Source organism: Hylobates moloch, unplaced genomic scaffold (genome assembly GCF_009828535.3).
Source record: "Hylobates moloch isolate HMO894 unplaced genomic scaffold, HMol_V3 SCAFFOLD_6, whole genome shotgun sequence".
In the NCBI taxonomy this organism is placed as follows: domain Eukaryota; kingdom Metazoa; phylum Chordata; class Mammalia; order Primates; family Hylobatidae; genus Hylobates; species Hylobates moloch.
The window spans coordinates 27,371,845-27,389,491 of record NW_026652281.1 but is presented as its reverse complement, the minus strand read 5'-3'; positions in this window follow the sequence as shown (position 1 = coordinate 27,389,491).

The following is a 17,647-nucleotide window of genomic DNA, read 5'->3' as shown; positions in this document are numbered from 1 at the left end:
AATTGACAAACTTTATATACTAATTGGCATAATGTTTAAAGAAAAATAATATTGTAAGCAAAATGATTCAGAATTAAATTCAATGTACATAATATTCTTACCAAACCAGAGGGACTAAAAATTATTTGGAAAAAACAAATTCTGATGACTATGAAAACTATATCATTGATACAAAGGAAATTGCAGTATCTCCAGGTAATTATTGCCAAATTCTTCACAGTAGAATATTAGAATGACTCAAGCAGACTGAAAAGTTTTACTGCAAATACTCTATTTAGCTTATCTATCATTCAAATCCTAATTTAAAAGTCATTTATAATTATCAAATATAAGGAAGTCATATTTAAGATAAAATTTACATACCAAAAGTTTATTGTAAGGCATAATGTGTTAAGGACAACATATTTAATTTCATAAATTGCAAAGTGCCATGAACTATTGCAACTCTTTAAAAAACTAAAATTGATAGTAAAGAATATTGCAATGAATATTGTATTAAGACATTAACATTTTTAAAAATATAGTTTAATTTTAATTTTTATTTTTTGTGGCTACATAGTAGATGCATGTATTTATGAAATACATGATATATTTTGATACAGGGATGTAATGCATAATAATCGCATCATGGAGGATGGGGTATCAAGCTCCTCAATCATTTATCATTCGTGTTACAAAAAGTCCAATTATACTCTTTTAGTTATTTTAAAATGTACAATTAAATTATTTTGACCAGAATCATCCTGTTGTGCTATCAAATAGTAGATCTTATTCATTCTCTAACTATTTTTGTACCCGTTAACCATCCCTAAATCTCCCACACCCATTACTACCCTTCCCAGAATCTGGTAACCATCCTTCACCTCTCTATCTCTATGTTTTCAGTTGTTTTGATTTTTAGATCCTACAAACAAGTGAGAACATGATATTTATCTTTCTGTGCCTGGCTTATTCCACTTAATATAATGACCTCCAGTTTCATCCATGTTGTTGCAAATGACAAGATCTCATTTGTTTTGTGGCTAATACTTCACTGTGTATAAATACCAAATTTTCCTTATACATTCATCTGTTAATGGACACTTAAGTTGTTTCCAACTCGTGGCTATTGTGAACAGTGCTGCAGCAAACATGGGAGTGAAGATATCTCTTCAATATACTGATTTCCTTTATTTTGAATATGATATAATTCCCAGTGAAGTACTATAATATACTTACAGCATGCACAGATGGATATATTTAGAAGTGCTTTTTTTGGCATATGAGAAGAATTTAATTTTCCAAAATTGATTACAACTAGAAAATACAGCTCCTCAAAACCAAAGGTTAATAATAGCCATTTGAAGAACGTGATGTTATAATAAATACTGCCCAACATGATTACAATTTCCATAGAAAATAAGATATCATAAAATGTAAGCACCAAAATATCATGAAGAATTTAATTTCTGGAAAAGTGAGTTGTAATTATTTTCATTTTATTATATAGGAGTAACTATGATTTTCTAATTATTATGGTTAAATTTTGAATTTTACATAATTTTATGTTTAATTTTATCAAGCATAATTATGCTCCACTTGAACATATTTGAAAACAATTATGTTAAATTTGACTGTATAAATTTACAAAATTATTTTGCTTGATTAACTGTTATTTCTGAGAAATAAATTCTATATCATCTTTAATATATTAACTCAGGAAAAGTAGACTTTCTTTCACTCATAATAAAGCTGGGAGCTGGTGCTTGTGGTGGCCCCAGTGACACTGTGGATGGAGCTCCACTGCTTGGGCTCTGAGTGGTACATGGAATTCTGTGACACATGACTTCATCATAATCCTGAATAGTTTAACAATGTCAGCTAGCACATAGATGCTCTCCATTGGATAACTAAGGAATAAACAGAAGCCCTTTTAGGATTGGTAAAATAAACAGAAATCTTAAAAAATCTATTAATACTTTGTGAGGGATGAGTAACCGCCTGCTTTTGTATGTTTTAGGTCAAGTCCATACAAGCTAGGACAGTTTATGTGGCCAATTTTGGACTGTTTCTGCCCTCCAATTTCCAATGATGTGGTCAAGGAAGGTACACCTATGTTAGTAAAGCTTTACAGATTCTGCAACATCTCTAGAAAGTGTAATGTCTCTCTTACAATCAATAAGGATATATCAAACAAGTATAGTATTTTGGGTTTTTTTTCTGATATCATTGTGTCATATATTCAAGTAAGCTTTAATACAACTTGAGATACAAATGCTCTCTGCTCATATCCTTGCTTGGCCAATTTTCTTTAAAAATTCCTGCTAACTCTGATTACCCTTCCTTATAACAGAAAATATTTTTGTTTGATTTTTATGTGCTGCAGATCTTGAGATTAAATTAGAATATCTTCAATTGAATAAAATGAATGCAACTTTAACAAATAAGTCTCAAAATAAAAAAAAGAATGACTCCCCACCTCAACTGAGACAGGAAAACTGTGGTAGCTTTCATTATAACACTGGAAAAATTAGTAGTAAAGCAATCATGCAGAAACTTCCTCAAGGTTACCCTGTTGTCCTTGTGTATCCTATCCTGGATTATGGGAACATGCTCCCAGATTAAGAACATTTCTGCTACCAAGAAGCCTTTTTTGGGGAGGTGACAAAAATGTTCTGGGTGTCTTAGATATCCTGCCAATTTTAAAGATTTTTCTGTAACTTTGAGGGCTAACCTCCAACATGGTAACATTAAACATTGACTGAGATGTACTACTGTCTTTTCTAATTCACACATTTCACTTATTAATACGTTTTGATATTCACATACACAAACATACATACACGTATACAGTATTACCAAGTGATATGTTTAAAGACATATTAAAGGTTGAAATCAGCTTTTAAAATATAATTTTATCATACCCATTAGAAAATAATATTTGCATTAACTGAGTCTTCTTATTAATTTGATGTTAAAAAGAAAAATGCATTTATACATAGAAAAGAATACATAATTGAAAAGCACATGGAATTGTATGTTGTCCATAAGCTTATTCTTCTATTTATTTGAAGTTTAACTTCTTGTGATATTTTGAGATGTGCAGATCATTAATTACTTCAGTCTTTCATTATTCCAAAGTCTAAATTATATTAAAGATTTTTAGAAAATATTTCTAACTTAACACAAGACTAAAACATCTCAGTTTACTTTGGGAATTTTTAAATGTGACACCTAAAATTGTTATTTAGATAATGCAAATGGATTAACTTTGAGTTTTAAGTATTTTTATGGGGGTGGGGAAAAAATAAACATATCTGCTTTCTTGGCAAATTTTACCAACATGTAATTCACAGAATTGTGTTCATATCTTCCTGCCATCTAACCTACCATTAACTCATTTAATTGCATGTGGTATATCACTAGTACAGACAGACTTCATCATATTCCATAAAATTTTTCTTAATATTTAATTTTCTCAAATTGGATTTTATTTTCTATACTAACAAATTTATATTAGGCCTTGTAGATCTCAGAAGTATAGCAAAGTAGTACATTAAATTAACTAGTTTTGTGTTCTTCAAGCCAACTATTAAATTATTTAAACTTTATAAGCGTACAGATGACATAAATTAATAGCGATGATACTGTAGAAATTTATAATTACCAAAACGAAGATTATCATTGTGTTTTATTAAAAATAACATAAAGAAAATACTAAGTTACTATAGGAACCTCTGCTGTCACAAAGGACAGGATAAATGGATATAATTAAAAGAACAGTGGAAAATGTATTACTCATGTAGTTCTGTGCTTCCTGATTCTAAAACCCATTTTTTAAAATAGTATTTTCATTTTCCATAGAATCTTAGAAACTTTGGAGTTCGTTCTTTCTTATAAAGTTATGTTACTATCCTCATTCCCTACCAGGGGATTCCACAGCAGCTGGCTACCAGTTCTCTATGAGCAGAGCTTTACCTCTTCTAATACACATGACACTCTGATGCCAGACTAATCCTCTTAAAACACTACTTCCACTGTGCTAATCTTTCTCATAAACCTCCAAAATCCCCTAATGGCCTGACAGATTCAGTTCATGTTCTTATGCCTTGTCTTATCAAATAACTCCAAAACATGTATTTTACTTTTGCTCTAGCTCCTCTGATAAATTTTCAGACAACTATTGTCTGGATTCATTTTTGAAACAGAAGGAGGGTATAGGGCAAGGAGAATGAAAAGAAGAGAGAGAGTGGAAAAAGGAAAATTCTTTTTTTAAAAAAAAGAAACAAAAACAAAAGAAATATTAAACCTGGGAATTCATTTGACAAAGTAGTGACATTGGAAGAGGAATGCTATTGCCGGGGGCCTGTGCTTTGGAAGTTCTGAGGCAAGGGGTGCCACTGGGAAGACTGTTATATTCTGAAGCATTCAGGGCATAGGTGAGGAGATGATTAAGGAAGCAGCACAGGAGGGACAAAGGGTTTGAGTGAGAAACTTCTTGATTTAGTAGTGCGATTCTTCTGGATTTTGAAGGATTCTTTGAGGGATTTTAGTTAGCTTTGGTGAGATCAAATTTGCATTAGACCAGCCTCACTGTTTTTTAGTAAACCAGTAAAACCTAAATTTTCTTTTCTGGTGTGCTTTGAAAGTGACATTATCACAGGGTAAAATCCTATAGTTCTAGATTTATAATCTTGCTAAAGTAATTATTTGAAACTAATTTGCATGTGCAGAAACACCACAGGAAAAAAATTCCTGTTATATGTCAATTAGCACATCAAGGTTCATCTTAGGATTTTTTTTCCAGGGAAATCTTGAACAATTCTACCCAAATTTCTCCCATCCTGGTATTGTGCACCTAATTGCATTTTAGATGTGAAATAAATTACACATTAAACTCTTGAGATTACAGGATATCCCTTGAATTTTAACCATTAGTGCCTACCAGGCATAGTGTTTGGCATTACCAGAAGCGTACCCCAAAACGATAAAATGTATCATTCATATATTTAGGGAATATTGACTTCCAAGTATGTATTTGATGTTCCAAGAACTAAGGATAAAGCAGGTAATCAATAAACTAATAAACTAAAGTTGTTGGCTTCATAGAGTTTTCATTTCTACGAGTAGAATGAGTTAATAAAGATAAAATATGTCTAGTGGCAATAATAAATAGATATAAAAACCATGGAAAATGCATCACTCATGTACTTCTGCACTTTCCTATTCTAAAACACATTTCTTAAGTTGGTATTTTTATTCTCCAGTCTCACAACCTAGAAATCTTGGAGTTCTTTCTCTCATTAAATTCTGAAGAAATAAAAAAAAAAAAGAATAAGGACATAAGGAATAATCAGTAAGGCATTTTTCTTCAGATTAAGGAGTTGACTAAAACTTCTTGAATGAGGTGATGGGCAGATACCTTAGGAAGTATGGAAATAAGTGATAAGAAAACTCAGGACCAGCGCTACAGACATAGTACATAGTATAAAGGCTCTGGGGCTGGAGCAGAAATAGTGTGTCTGTTCGGCTATTTGAGCTCTTTTTTGGTTTTACATGAATTTTAGAAGAGTTTTCTTCTAATTCTGTGAAAAGTGACATTGGTAGTTAGAAAAGACGTTGAATTTATAAATTGCTTTGGGCAGAGTGGCCATTTTAATATTGATTCTTCTAATTCATGAGCATGAAATTATTGTCCATTTATTTGTGTCATCTCTGATTTCTTTTAGCAATGTTTTGTAGTTCTCCTTGTAGAGAGGCTGAATAGCCAAAATAATCTTAAGCAAAAAGAAGAAAGCCAGAGGCATCTCGTTACCAAACTTCAAACTATACTGTAGGGCTATAGAAAACAAAACAGCATGTTACTTACTGTTACAATAAACATACACAAAGATCAATGAAACAGAATCCAGAATCCAGAAATAAAGCCGCACAGCTACAATCATCTGATCTTTGACAAACTTGACAAAAATAATAAATGGGAAAAAGGCTTCTTATTTAATAAATAGTGCTGGAATAAATGGCTCAACACAGCAGAAGAATGAAAGTGGACCCCCGCTTATTACAATATACAAAAATGCACCCAAGATGGATTAAAAACTTAATATAAGACATCAGAATATGAAAGTCCTAGAAGAAAACCTAGGAAATACCTTTCTGGACCTTGACCTTGGCAAAGAATGTATGGATAAGTCCTCAAAAGTAATTGCAACTGATATGGTTTGGCTGTGCCCCCACCCAAATCTCATCTTGAATTGTAACTCCCACAATTTCCATGAGTTGTGGGAGGAACCTGGTGGGAGGTGATTGAATCTTTGGGGTGGGTCTTTCTTGTGCTGCTGTCACGATAGAGAACAAGTCTCATGAGATCTGATGATTTTAAAAAATAGATTTCCCAGGGAGGGGCCAAGATGACCGAACAGGAACAGCTCTCCAGTCTGTAGTTCCCAGTGAGACCAACACAGAAGGCAGGTGATTTTTGTGTTTCCAACTGAGATACTCAGGTCACCGGTTAGCCAGTGAGTGCAATCCATGGAGAGTGAGCAGAAACAGGGTGTGGTGTCACTTCCTCTAGGAAGAGCAAGGAGCCAGTGACCTCCCTCCTCAAGCCAAGGGAAGCCATGAAGAGCTGTGCTACCCAGCTGGGTTACTATGCTTTTTCCAGTTTTTGATCAGGAGATTCCCTCTTGTGCCTATACCACCAGCGTCCTGGGTTTCAAGAAGAAAGATGGTCGGCTCTTTGGGCAGACAGCAAGGTAGCTGCAGGAGTTTGTTTTATATCCCAGTGGCTCCTGGAACCCCAGTGAGACAAAACTGTTTATTCCCCTGGAAAGGGGGCTGAAGCCAGGGAGCCAAGTGGGTCTGGATCAGTGGGTCCCACTCCCATGGAATCCAGCAAGCTAAGAGCCACTGGCTTGAAATTCTTACTGCCTGCGCAGCAATCTGAAGTTGACCTGGGACAATTGAGCTTGGTGGGGGGAGGCACCCACCATTACTGAGGCTTTAGTAGGCAGTTTTTCTCTTACAGTGATAAAGAGGCTGGAAGGTTTGGACTGGGTGGAATTCACCACAGTGCGACAAAGTGGCTATGACCAGACTGCTTCTCTAGATTCCTCCTCACTGGGCAGGGCATCTCTGAAGGAAAGGCAGCAGCTCCAGTCAGGGTCTTACAGAGAAAAACCTCATCTCCCTAGGACAGAACACCTGGGAGAAGAGGCAGCTGTGGGCACAGATTCTGTGGCTTTAATCTTTCCTGTCTGCCGGCTCCAAAGAGAGCAGCTGATCCTGACAAGGAGGAATCTCCCAGCACAATGCAACAGCTCTGCTAAGGGACAGACTTCTTCCTCAAGTGAGTCCAACCCCCGTGCCTCCTGACTGGGAGAGACCTCCCAATAGAGGTCGACAGACACCTTATACAGGAGAGCTCTGGCTGGCATCAGGCCAGTGCCCCTCTGGGATGAAGCTTCCAGAGGAAGGAGCAAGCAGCAATCTCTGCTGTTCTGCAGCTGCCACTGGAAATACCCATGTGAACAGGGTCTGGAGTGGACCTCCAGCAAAGTGCAGCAGACCTACAGAAGAGGGGCCTGACTGTTAAAATAAAAACTAACAGAGAACAACAACATCAGCATCAGCAAAAAAGACCCCCACACAAAAATTCCATCCAAAGGTCATCAGCCTCAAAGATAAAAAGTAGAAAAATCCACGAAGGTGAGGAAGAACCCATATAAAAACACTGAAAATTCCAAAAACTAGAATGCTTCTTCTCCTCCAAATGATCGCAACTCCTCTCCAGCAGTGGCACAAAACTGGATGGATAATGAGATTGAAGAATTGACAAAAGTAGACTTCAGAAGGTGAGTTATAACAAACTCCTCTGAGCTAAAGGAGAATGTTCTAACCCAACGCAAGGAAGCTAAGAACCTTAATAAAAGGTTACAGGAACTGCTAACTAGAAGAACCAATTTAGAAACGAACATAAATGACCTGATGGAGCAGAAAAACACAGCATGGGAACTTTGTGAAGCATACGTAAGTATCAATAGCTGAATAAATCAGGTGGAAGAAAGGATATCAGAGATTGACAATCACCTTACTGAAATAGGTGTGAAAACAACAATAGAGAAAAAATAATGAAGAGGAACGAACAAAGCCTCCAAGAAATATGGTACTATGTGAAAAGACCAAACCTACAATTGATTGGTGTACCTGAAAGTGATAAGGTGAATGGAAACAAGTTGGAAAACACACTTCAGGATATTATCCAGGAGAACTTCCCCAACCTACCAAGAAAGGCCAACATTCAAATTCAGAAAATACAGAGAACACCACTAAGATACTCCTCAAGAAGAGTAACCTCAAGGCAGATTCTCGATCTTAGTAACCCAAGCATCAGATTCTGCAAGGTTAAAACAAAGGAAAAAATGTTAAGGGCAGCCAGAGAGAAAGGTCAGGTCGCCTACAAAGGGAAGTCCATCAGACTAACAGTGGATCTCTATTCAGAAACCCTATAAGCCAGAAGACAATGGTGGCCAATATTCAACATTCTTAAAAGAATTTGCCACTTTGGGAGGCCGAGGCAGGCGGATCACAAGGTCAGGAGATCAAGACCATCCTGGCTAACACGGTGAAACCCCGTCTCTACTAAAAATACAAAAAATTAGCTGGGCGTGGTGGCAGGCGCCTGTAGTCCCAGCTACTCGGGAGGCTGAGGCAGGAGAATGGCATGAACCTGGGAGGTGGAGCTTGCAGTGAGCCGAGATTGCGCCACTGCACTCCAGCCTGGGCGACAGAGTGAGACTGTCTCAAAAAAAAAAAAAAAGAATTTGCAACCCAGAATTTCATATACTGCCAAATTAAGCCTGATAAGCACAAATGAAATAAAATCTTTTCCAGACAAGCAAATGCTGAGGGATTTTGTCACCACCATCCCTGCCTTACAAGAGCTCCTGAAGGAAGCACTAAATATGGAAAGGGAAAACTGGTACTAGCCACTGCAAAACCACACCAAAATATAAAATCCAATAACACTATAAAGAAACTGCATCTGGCCAGGTATGGTGGCTCACGCCTGTAATCCCAGCACTTTGGGAGTCTGGTGAGCGGAACACAAGATGAGGAGATCAAGACAGTCCGGGCTAACAATGGTGAAACCTGTCTCTACTAAAAATACAAAAAATTAGCTGGGCATGGTGGCACGTGCCTGTAGTCCCAGCTACTCAGGAGGCTGAGGCAGAAGAATCTCTTGAACCCAGGAGGTGGAGGTTGCAGTGAGCCTAGATCATGCCACTGCACTCCAGCTTGTGTGACAGAGTAGGACTCTGTCACAAAAAAAAAAAAAACTGCATCAAATAATGTAGAAAATAATCAGCTATCATCATGATGACAGGATTAAAGCCACACATAACAATATTAACCTTAAATGTAAATGAGCTAAATGCCTCAACTAAATGACACAGACTGGTAAATTTTATAAAGAGTCAAGAACCATCTGTGTGCTCTGTTCAGGAGACCCATCTTACCTGCAGAGACACACACAGGCCCAAAATAAATGGGTGGAGGAATATTTACCAAAAATGGAAAGGAAAAAAATCAGGGGTTACAATCCTAGTCTCTGATAAAACAGATTTTAAACCAACAAAAATAAATAAAGACAAGGGCATTGGATAATGGTAAAGGAGTCAATGAAACAAAAAGAGGTAACTATCCTAAATATATATGCACCCTATACAGGAACACTCAGATTCATGAAAAAAGTTCTCCGAGACCTACAAAGAGACTTTGATACCCACACCATAATAGTGGGAAAATTTAACACCCCACTGTTAATAGTAGACAGAAGAGACAGAAAATTAACAAAGATATTCAGGACTTGAACTCAGCTCTGGACCAAGTAAACCTAATAGACATCTACAGAAGTCTCCACCCCAAATCAACACAATATATATTCTTTTCAGTGCCACATAGCACTTATTCTAAAATCAGCCACATAATTGGAAGTAAAACACTCCCCAGCAAATGCAAAAGAACAAAAATAACAAACAGAGTCTCAGATCACACTGCAATCAAATTGGAACTCAAGATCAAGAAACTCACTCAAAACCACAAAACTACATGGAAATTGAACAACTTGCTCCTGAATAGTCATTCAGGAACTATTCAGGGAAATAGTGAAATTAAGGCAGAAATAAAAAAGTTCTTTGAAAGCAATGAGAACAAAGAGACAAAACAGATGTATAGACCAGTGGAACAGAACAGAGGCCTCTGAAATAATACTACACATCTACAGCCCTCTGATCTTCGACAAACCTGACAAAAACAAGCAATGGGGAAAGGATTCCATATTTAATAAATGGTGCCAGGAAAACTGGCTAGCTGTATACAGAAAACTAAAACTGGACACCTTCCTTACACCTTACACAAAAATTAACTGAAAATGTATTAAAGACTTAAACATAAAACCTAAAACCGTAACAACCTAGAAGAAAACCTAGGCAATAGCATTCAGCACATAGGCATTAGCAAAGCATGTCTAAAACACCAAAAGCAAGTGCAACAAAAGCCAAAATTGACAAATGGGATCTAATTAAACTAAAGAGCTTCTGCACAGCAAAAGAATCTATCATCAGAGTGAACAGGCAACCTACACAACGGGAAAAAATTTTTGCAATCTACTCATCTGACGAAGGTCTAACATTCAGAATCTATGAGTAACTTACACAAATTTACAACAACCAAAAAAAAAAACACCTCATCAAAAAGTGGGTGAAAGATATGAACAGACACTTCCCAAATGAAGACATTTATGCAGCCATCGAACATATGAAAAAAAAGCTCATCATCACTGTTCATAGAGAAATGCAAATCAAAACCACAATGAGAAAACATCTCACACCATTTAGAATGGTGATTATTTAAAAATCAGGAAACAACAGATGCTAGTGAGGCTGTGGAGAAATAGAAACACTTACACTGTTGGTGGAAGTATAAATTAGTTCAACCACTGTGGGAGACTGTATGGCAATTCCTCAAAGATTTAGAACTAAAAATACCACTTTACCCAACATTTCCATAACTGGATATATCTCCAAAGGATTATAAATCATTCTACTATAAAGATACATGCACATTTATGTTTACCGCAATACTGTTTACAATAGCAATGACTTGGAGTCAACCCAAATGCCTATCAATGATAGACTGGGTAAAGAAAATGTGGCATATATACACCATAGAATACTATGCAGCTATAAAAAAAGAATGAGTTCATGTCCTTTTCAGGGACATGGATGAAGCTGGAAGCCATCTTTCTCAGCAAACTAACACAAGAACAGAAAACCAACACTGCATATTCTCGCTCATAAGTAGGATTGAACAATGAGAACACATGGACACAGGGAGGGGAACATCACACACTGATGCCTGTCAGGGATTAGGGACCAAGGAGTGGCAGAGTATTTGGACAAATATGTAATATATGCAGGGATTAAAACCTAGATGACAGGTTGATAGGTGCAGAAAACAACCATGGTACATGTACGCCTATGTAACAAACCTGCACATTCTGCACATATATCCTAGAACTTAACATGAAAAAAAAGACTGGGTTTCCCTAAACAAGCTCTCTCTTTGCCTGCCGCCATCCATGTAAAATGCTCCTCTTTGCCTTCTGCCATGATTCTGAGGCCTCCCCAACCATGTGGAACTGTAAGTCCATTGAACCTCTTTTTCTTCCCAGTCTCAGGTATATCTTTACCAGCAGTGTGAAAACAGACTAATACATTAAACTGGTACCAACAGAGTGGGGCACTGCTGAAAAAATATCTAAAAATATAGAAGTGACTTCAGAACTGCGTGACAGGTAGAGGTTGAAACAGTTTGAAGGGCTCAGAAGACAGGAAAAGTTTGGAACTTCCTAGGGACTTGTTTAATGACTTTGACAAAAATGCTGATAGTGATATGAACAATAAGGTCCAGGCTGGGGAATTCTCAAATGGAGATGAGGAACTTGTTGGGAACTGGAGTAAAGGTGACTCTTGTTATGTTTTAGCAAAGAGAGTGGTGGTATTTTTCTCCTGTCCTAGAGATTTGTGGAACTTTGGACTTGAGAGAGATAATTTAGGGTATCTGGCGGAAAAAATGTCTAAGCAGCAAAGCATTCAAGTGGTGACTTGGGTGATGTTAAAGGCATTCAGTTTTATAAGGGAAGCAGAGTATAAAAGTTTGGAAAGTTTGCACCCTGGCAATGCAATAGAAAATAAAATCCCATTTTTTGAGGAGAAATTCAAGCTGGCTTCAGAAATTTGCATACATAACAAGGAGCCACATGTTAATCCCCAAGACAATGGGAAAAATGTATCCAGGACATATCAGAGATCTTCATGGCAGCCCCTTTCATCACAGGCCCTGAGGCCTATGCGGAAAAAGTGGTTTCATTGGCTGGGCCCAGGGTCTCTGTGCTGTGTGCAGGCTAGGGACTTGGTGTCCTGTGTCCCAACTGCTGTAGCCATGACTAAAAGGGACCAAGGTACAGCTTAGGCTGTGGTGTCAGAGGGTACAAGCCCCAAGCCTTGACATCTTCTGTGTGGCACTGGGCCTGCGAGTGCACAGAAGTCAAGAATCAAGGTTTGGAAACCTTTACTTCGATTTCAGGGGATTTATGGAAATGCTGGAATGTGGAGTCAGAAGTTTGCTGTAGGGGCGGGGTGCTCATAGAGAACATTTGCTAGTGCAGTGCAGAAGGGAAATGTGGGTTTGAGGCCCCCACACTGAGTCCCTACCAGGGCACTGCCTAGTGGAGCTGTGAGAAGAGGGCCACTGTCTTCCAGACCCCAGAATAGTAGATGCACTGACACCTTGCAATGTGCACCCAGAAAAGCTGCAACAGTCAATGTCAGCCTGTGAAAGCAGCTGGAAGGGAGACTGTCCCCTGCAAAGCCACAGAGGCAAAACTACCCCAGACCACCTTCTGCATCAGCATGACCTGAATGTGAGGAGTCAAAGGTGATCATTTTGGAGCTTTAAGATTTGACTGCCTGCTGGATTTAAGACTTGCATGGGGCCTATAGCCCCTTTGTTTTGGCCAATGTCTCCCATTTGGAATGGCTGTATTTACCCAAAACCAGTACCCCCATTGTATCTAGAAAGTAATTAACTTGCTTTTGATTTTACAGGCTCATAGGTGTAAGGGACTTGCCTTGTCTCAGAAGAGACTTTGGACTATGGAATTTTGAGATGGTGTTAAAATGAGTTAAGACTTTTGGGGAGTGTTGGGAAGGCATGCCTCGTTTTCAAATATGAGGACATGACATTTGTGAGGGGCCAGGGATAGAATGATATGGTTTGGCTGTGTCCCCACCCAAATCTCATCTTGAATTGTAACTTTCACAATTCCCACGTGTCATGAGAGAAACCTGGTGGGAGGTGATTGAATCATGGAGTTTGCTCTTTCCTATGCTGTTCTCATTATAGTAAATAAATCTCATGAGACCTGATTAAAAAAAAAAATGGGTGTTTCCCTGTACAAGTTCTCTCTTTGTCTACTGCCATCCATATAAGACATGACTTGCTCCTCCTTGCCTTCCACCATGATTGTGAGGCCTCCCCAGCCATGTGGAATTGTAAGTTTTTTAAACCCCTTTTTCTTCCCAGTCACAGGTATTTCTTTATCAGCAGCGTGAAAACAAACTAATACAGCAACAAAAACAGAAATTGGTGAGTCCTAATTAAATAGCTTCTGTACAGGACAAATTATCAAGGAAGTAAACAGACAACCTACAGAAAGGGGGAAAATATTTGCAAGCTCTGCATCTGACAAAGGTGTAATACCCAGAATCTATAAAGAATTGAATTCCACAAGCAATAATAATAATAGTAATAACCTCATTAAAAAATGGGCAAAGGACAGGAACAAACATTTCTCAAAAGAAGATATGTACATATAAGCAGCCAACAAACATATTAAAAATGCTTTTCATTGGTAATTATTAGAGAAATGCAAATCAAAATCACAATGCGATACAATCTCATATCAGTAAGAATGATTTTTGTTAAAAATTTAAAAAATGACAGATATTGGTGAGGCTGTGGAGAAAAATGGATATATCTACTACTGGTGGGAATGTAAATTAGTCCAGCCACTATGGAGAACAATCTGGAGATTCCTTAAAGAAATAAGAGGTGAATTACCATTCAACCAAGCCATCCCCATTACTGGGTATATACCCAAAGGAAAATAATAAATTATTCTATTGTAAGTACACAGGCACCTATATGTTCATCACAGCACTGTTCACAATACCAAAAACATGCAATACATTTAGGCTCTCATCAGTGGTGGGTTAGATAAGGAAAACATGGTACATATACACTGTGGAATACTATATAGCCATTAAAAAGAATGAAATTATTTTCTTTGCAAAAACATGATGCTACTGGTGACCATTATCCTAAGTGAATTAAAGAACAAACAGAAAAACAAATGCTGCATGTTCTCATTTACAAGTGGAAGTTAAATATGAAGTAAACATGGATATAAAGATGGGAGGAAGAGATGGAATGGGGAAGGGTTGAACAACAAATTATTGAGTATTATGCTTACTGTGTGGACGACAGGCTCAATCATACCCCAAACCTCAGCATCACGTAATATACTTATGTAACAGACATGCACATGAACCAAGAAAAATAAAATAACAACATAAGTAAAAAAGAAAAACAAAAAAGTTGTGTCCCAAGAAACAAAGAGGTCAATGTGACTAGACAATTCAAAACTAGAATAACACAGAAAGATAAATTGAGAGAAATATGGCTTGGGGCCAGATGACATAGTATTATATCTAGGTCACAGTGTAGCTTTTTCCTATTTTCTGACTAAAATGCACATTCTAGTGTTTTGTTTCTCAATTCAGATTGCACCTGAGTAGTTTCAAAAATGATCTATGTCCAGGTTCAGTTCAGAAATATAGAGAGCTGGAAAGAATGTCACCTCCACCCTTACAACAAGAAAAAAAAAAAAGCTGGGAAAACTTAAATGACTTTTCTTTAACTCACAAGAGAACAGAGAGAATAAAACAAACAACTAACCTGAAATATGGGGAGAGAAAGAAGCCTTCCAGGAGAAATGAGACACAAGCATTTCTGTAAATGTGAGGCACATGACACTAGATAAATGTAAGCTTTGGAGAAAATTTAGCTAAAATTGTTTTTAACAAATTGCTCTATGCTGAGTTTTGGCAAACATGGGAGCATGAAGCCCCTAGGAGCCATGGACATAAGATAGGTTGAACCCTCTTAACATGCTTTGTCTCTACAAATCCCACCAGGCACACGCAGGTAGAATTCTGAGAAGCCTTCCTTTGTGATTATTGCTGGAAGGGAATGGTATCTGCTGTTAAAATCCCATCCCAACTCAACTCCATTTTTTTTTTTTTTTGCCATACGAAAAAATGTCTATAGAACATTTACAATGGTAGGTAAATTTAAAAAAAAAAAAAGTAATTGCTTTTTGGGGCACTGGTGGATTATTGATGAGAGAAGATAACAAGAAATTATAAATATTCTAAAGCTGATGAGGAATAGAATGACAATTAGATCCAGCATTGCAGCTGTATGAGACAGAGACCCATGTAAAGGTCAGACCCTCAGGACCCAGGTGAAAGGTGTCTAAATTGAGATTTAAGCAGAGTGTTAGAGAATGCCCCTATTATCTCACTCCCCACCAGCACATTGAAACACTTTGATTAACAATAGCACTAAAGTATTTCTGAGTGACCTGTGGGAGATAAATTTTCTCTGGTGAACCGTGCAGGGAGAGGACTCAGATTAAAGAGTGGAGTAGATATTGAGAGAAACGATCTGAAAGACAAAGCCATGCCATAAAACAGAGATATCAGTAAAGCAATTTCACATCTGTGGTGTACTGCGTGTAACTATAACAAGAAAGTGTGTTTTTGTTTTTGTTTTTTTGTTTTTGTTTTTGTTTTTTTTTACCTTTAAAAGGAGGGAATTTATTGGTTCATGTCACTGAAAAGCTCAAGATAGATCTGGCTTTAGAAACAATGGGGTTCAAGGCTCAGACAATATCACTAGAAGTCGTATTCTCAGACTCTGGGCTCTTCCCACCTGTGTGTTGTTCAGTCTTGAGCTCCACGAGGAGATCCCTGGCACATCCAGGACCTGGTGGCAAGATAGCTGCAGTGGTCCCAAACTCATATCATCAAGATTAAAATCCAGTAGGAAAGAGCCAGAGTCTGGTCCAGAAGCTCTGAGATTCATACTGATTAGACAGGTTTAGTTTACATTTATGTCCCCAACCATCTTCCGTGGCCAGGGACAACATCATGCTGATCGCAGAGGCCTGAAACACATGCTTCACTTCTGAGAACCAGGGGTGGAGTCCTATCCAGGCCCTGAGGACTGAGAGTGAGGTGGTGCAGGTTCCCAAGGAAGTCTTCTTATTCCATTCCTAACTAGATTAACACAGACATCATCTTAACACAAGGAAAGATGTGCTCACTTGGAATCCTAAAAAATATTTTCTTTATTATTCACTGCTCTATACAATTTTCCAGACTTCAATAAATAACTGGCATAAGAAAAGGAAGGAGAACACAGTCTGAAGAGAAAGCATTCATCAAAACCAGACTCAGATATAACACAGATGTTGAAACCATCAGACAAAGAATTTAACATGAGTGTAATTACTATGCTAAAAGCTATAGTGACAGAGGTGGATAACATGAACAATTGGATAAGTAATTTCAGCAGAGTAATGAGAATTAAAAGAAATAATCAAAAGGGTTAGAAATTAAAAAGTAATAAAAGAATGGTTTTCATGGGCTCAGCAAATTTGACAGAGACGAGAGAAAAGCAAATGAACTTGAGGATAAGTCAACAGAAATCACACCACTGAACTAGAAAGAATACAAAGTATGAAAACCCAGCAAATAAATGAACAAAAATACCAAACAGAGCATTCAAAAATTGTAAGACAATATCATACGGTTTAACATGATTAATGAGAATCCCAGAAGGAGGACAGAGAGAGAGTAGGGCAGAGCAACACTTAAAGACACTGAACCATATATTCAAGAAGCTCAGGGAACATTATGTAAGGGAGAGAAGAGCAAAAAAAAAAAAAAAAAAAATCTAGGCATTTTTTTTTTCAAACTGTAAAAAACTGGAAATTCTGGAAAGCACCCAAAGAGAAGGAAAATACATCACTTACAGAAGAACAAAAATAAGAATTACAATAGACATATTGTCAGTAATTATGTAAATAAGAAGACAATTGAGAGACACCTTACTAGTGCTGACAAAGACAAATCAAAACCAAAAAAAAACCCGACAACCCAGAATTCTACAACCAGTGAAAATATCCTTAAAAATAAATTGTAATGTGCATATCAAAACTTTTTTACTACCTTTGTAATTCAATAAGTCAAACAATATTTTAAATAAAAATTACAATAAAAAAGAAATACTTCCTTAGCCAGATGAAAATTGAAAAAATATATTTCCAGCAGACCAACTCTACAACAAATGTTAAAGGAAATTATTCAGACAAATAGAATGTGCTATTGGTCAGATGTCAGTTTACTCAAAGAAATGAAAAGCACTGGAAATAAAATTTAAAGAAAAATTTCTTTTTTCCTCATTTGTAATTGCTTTG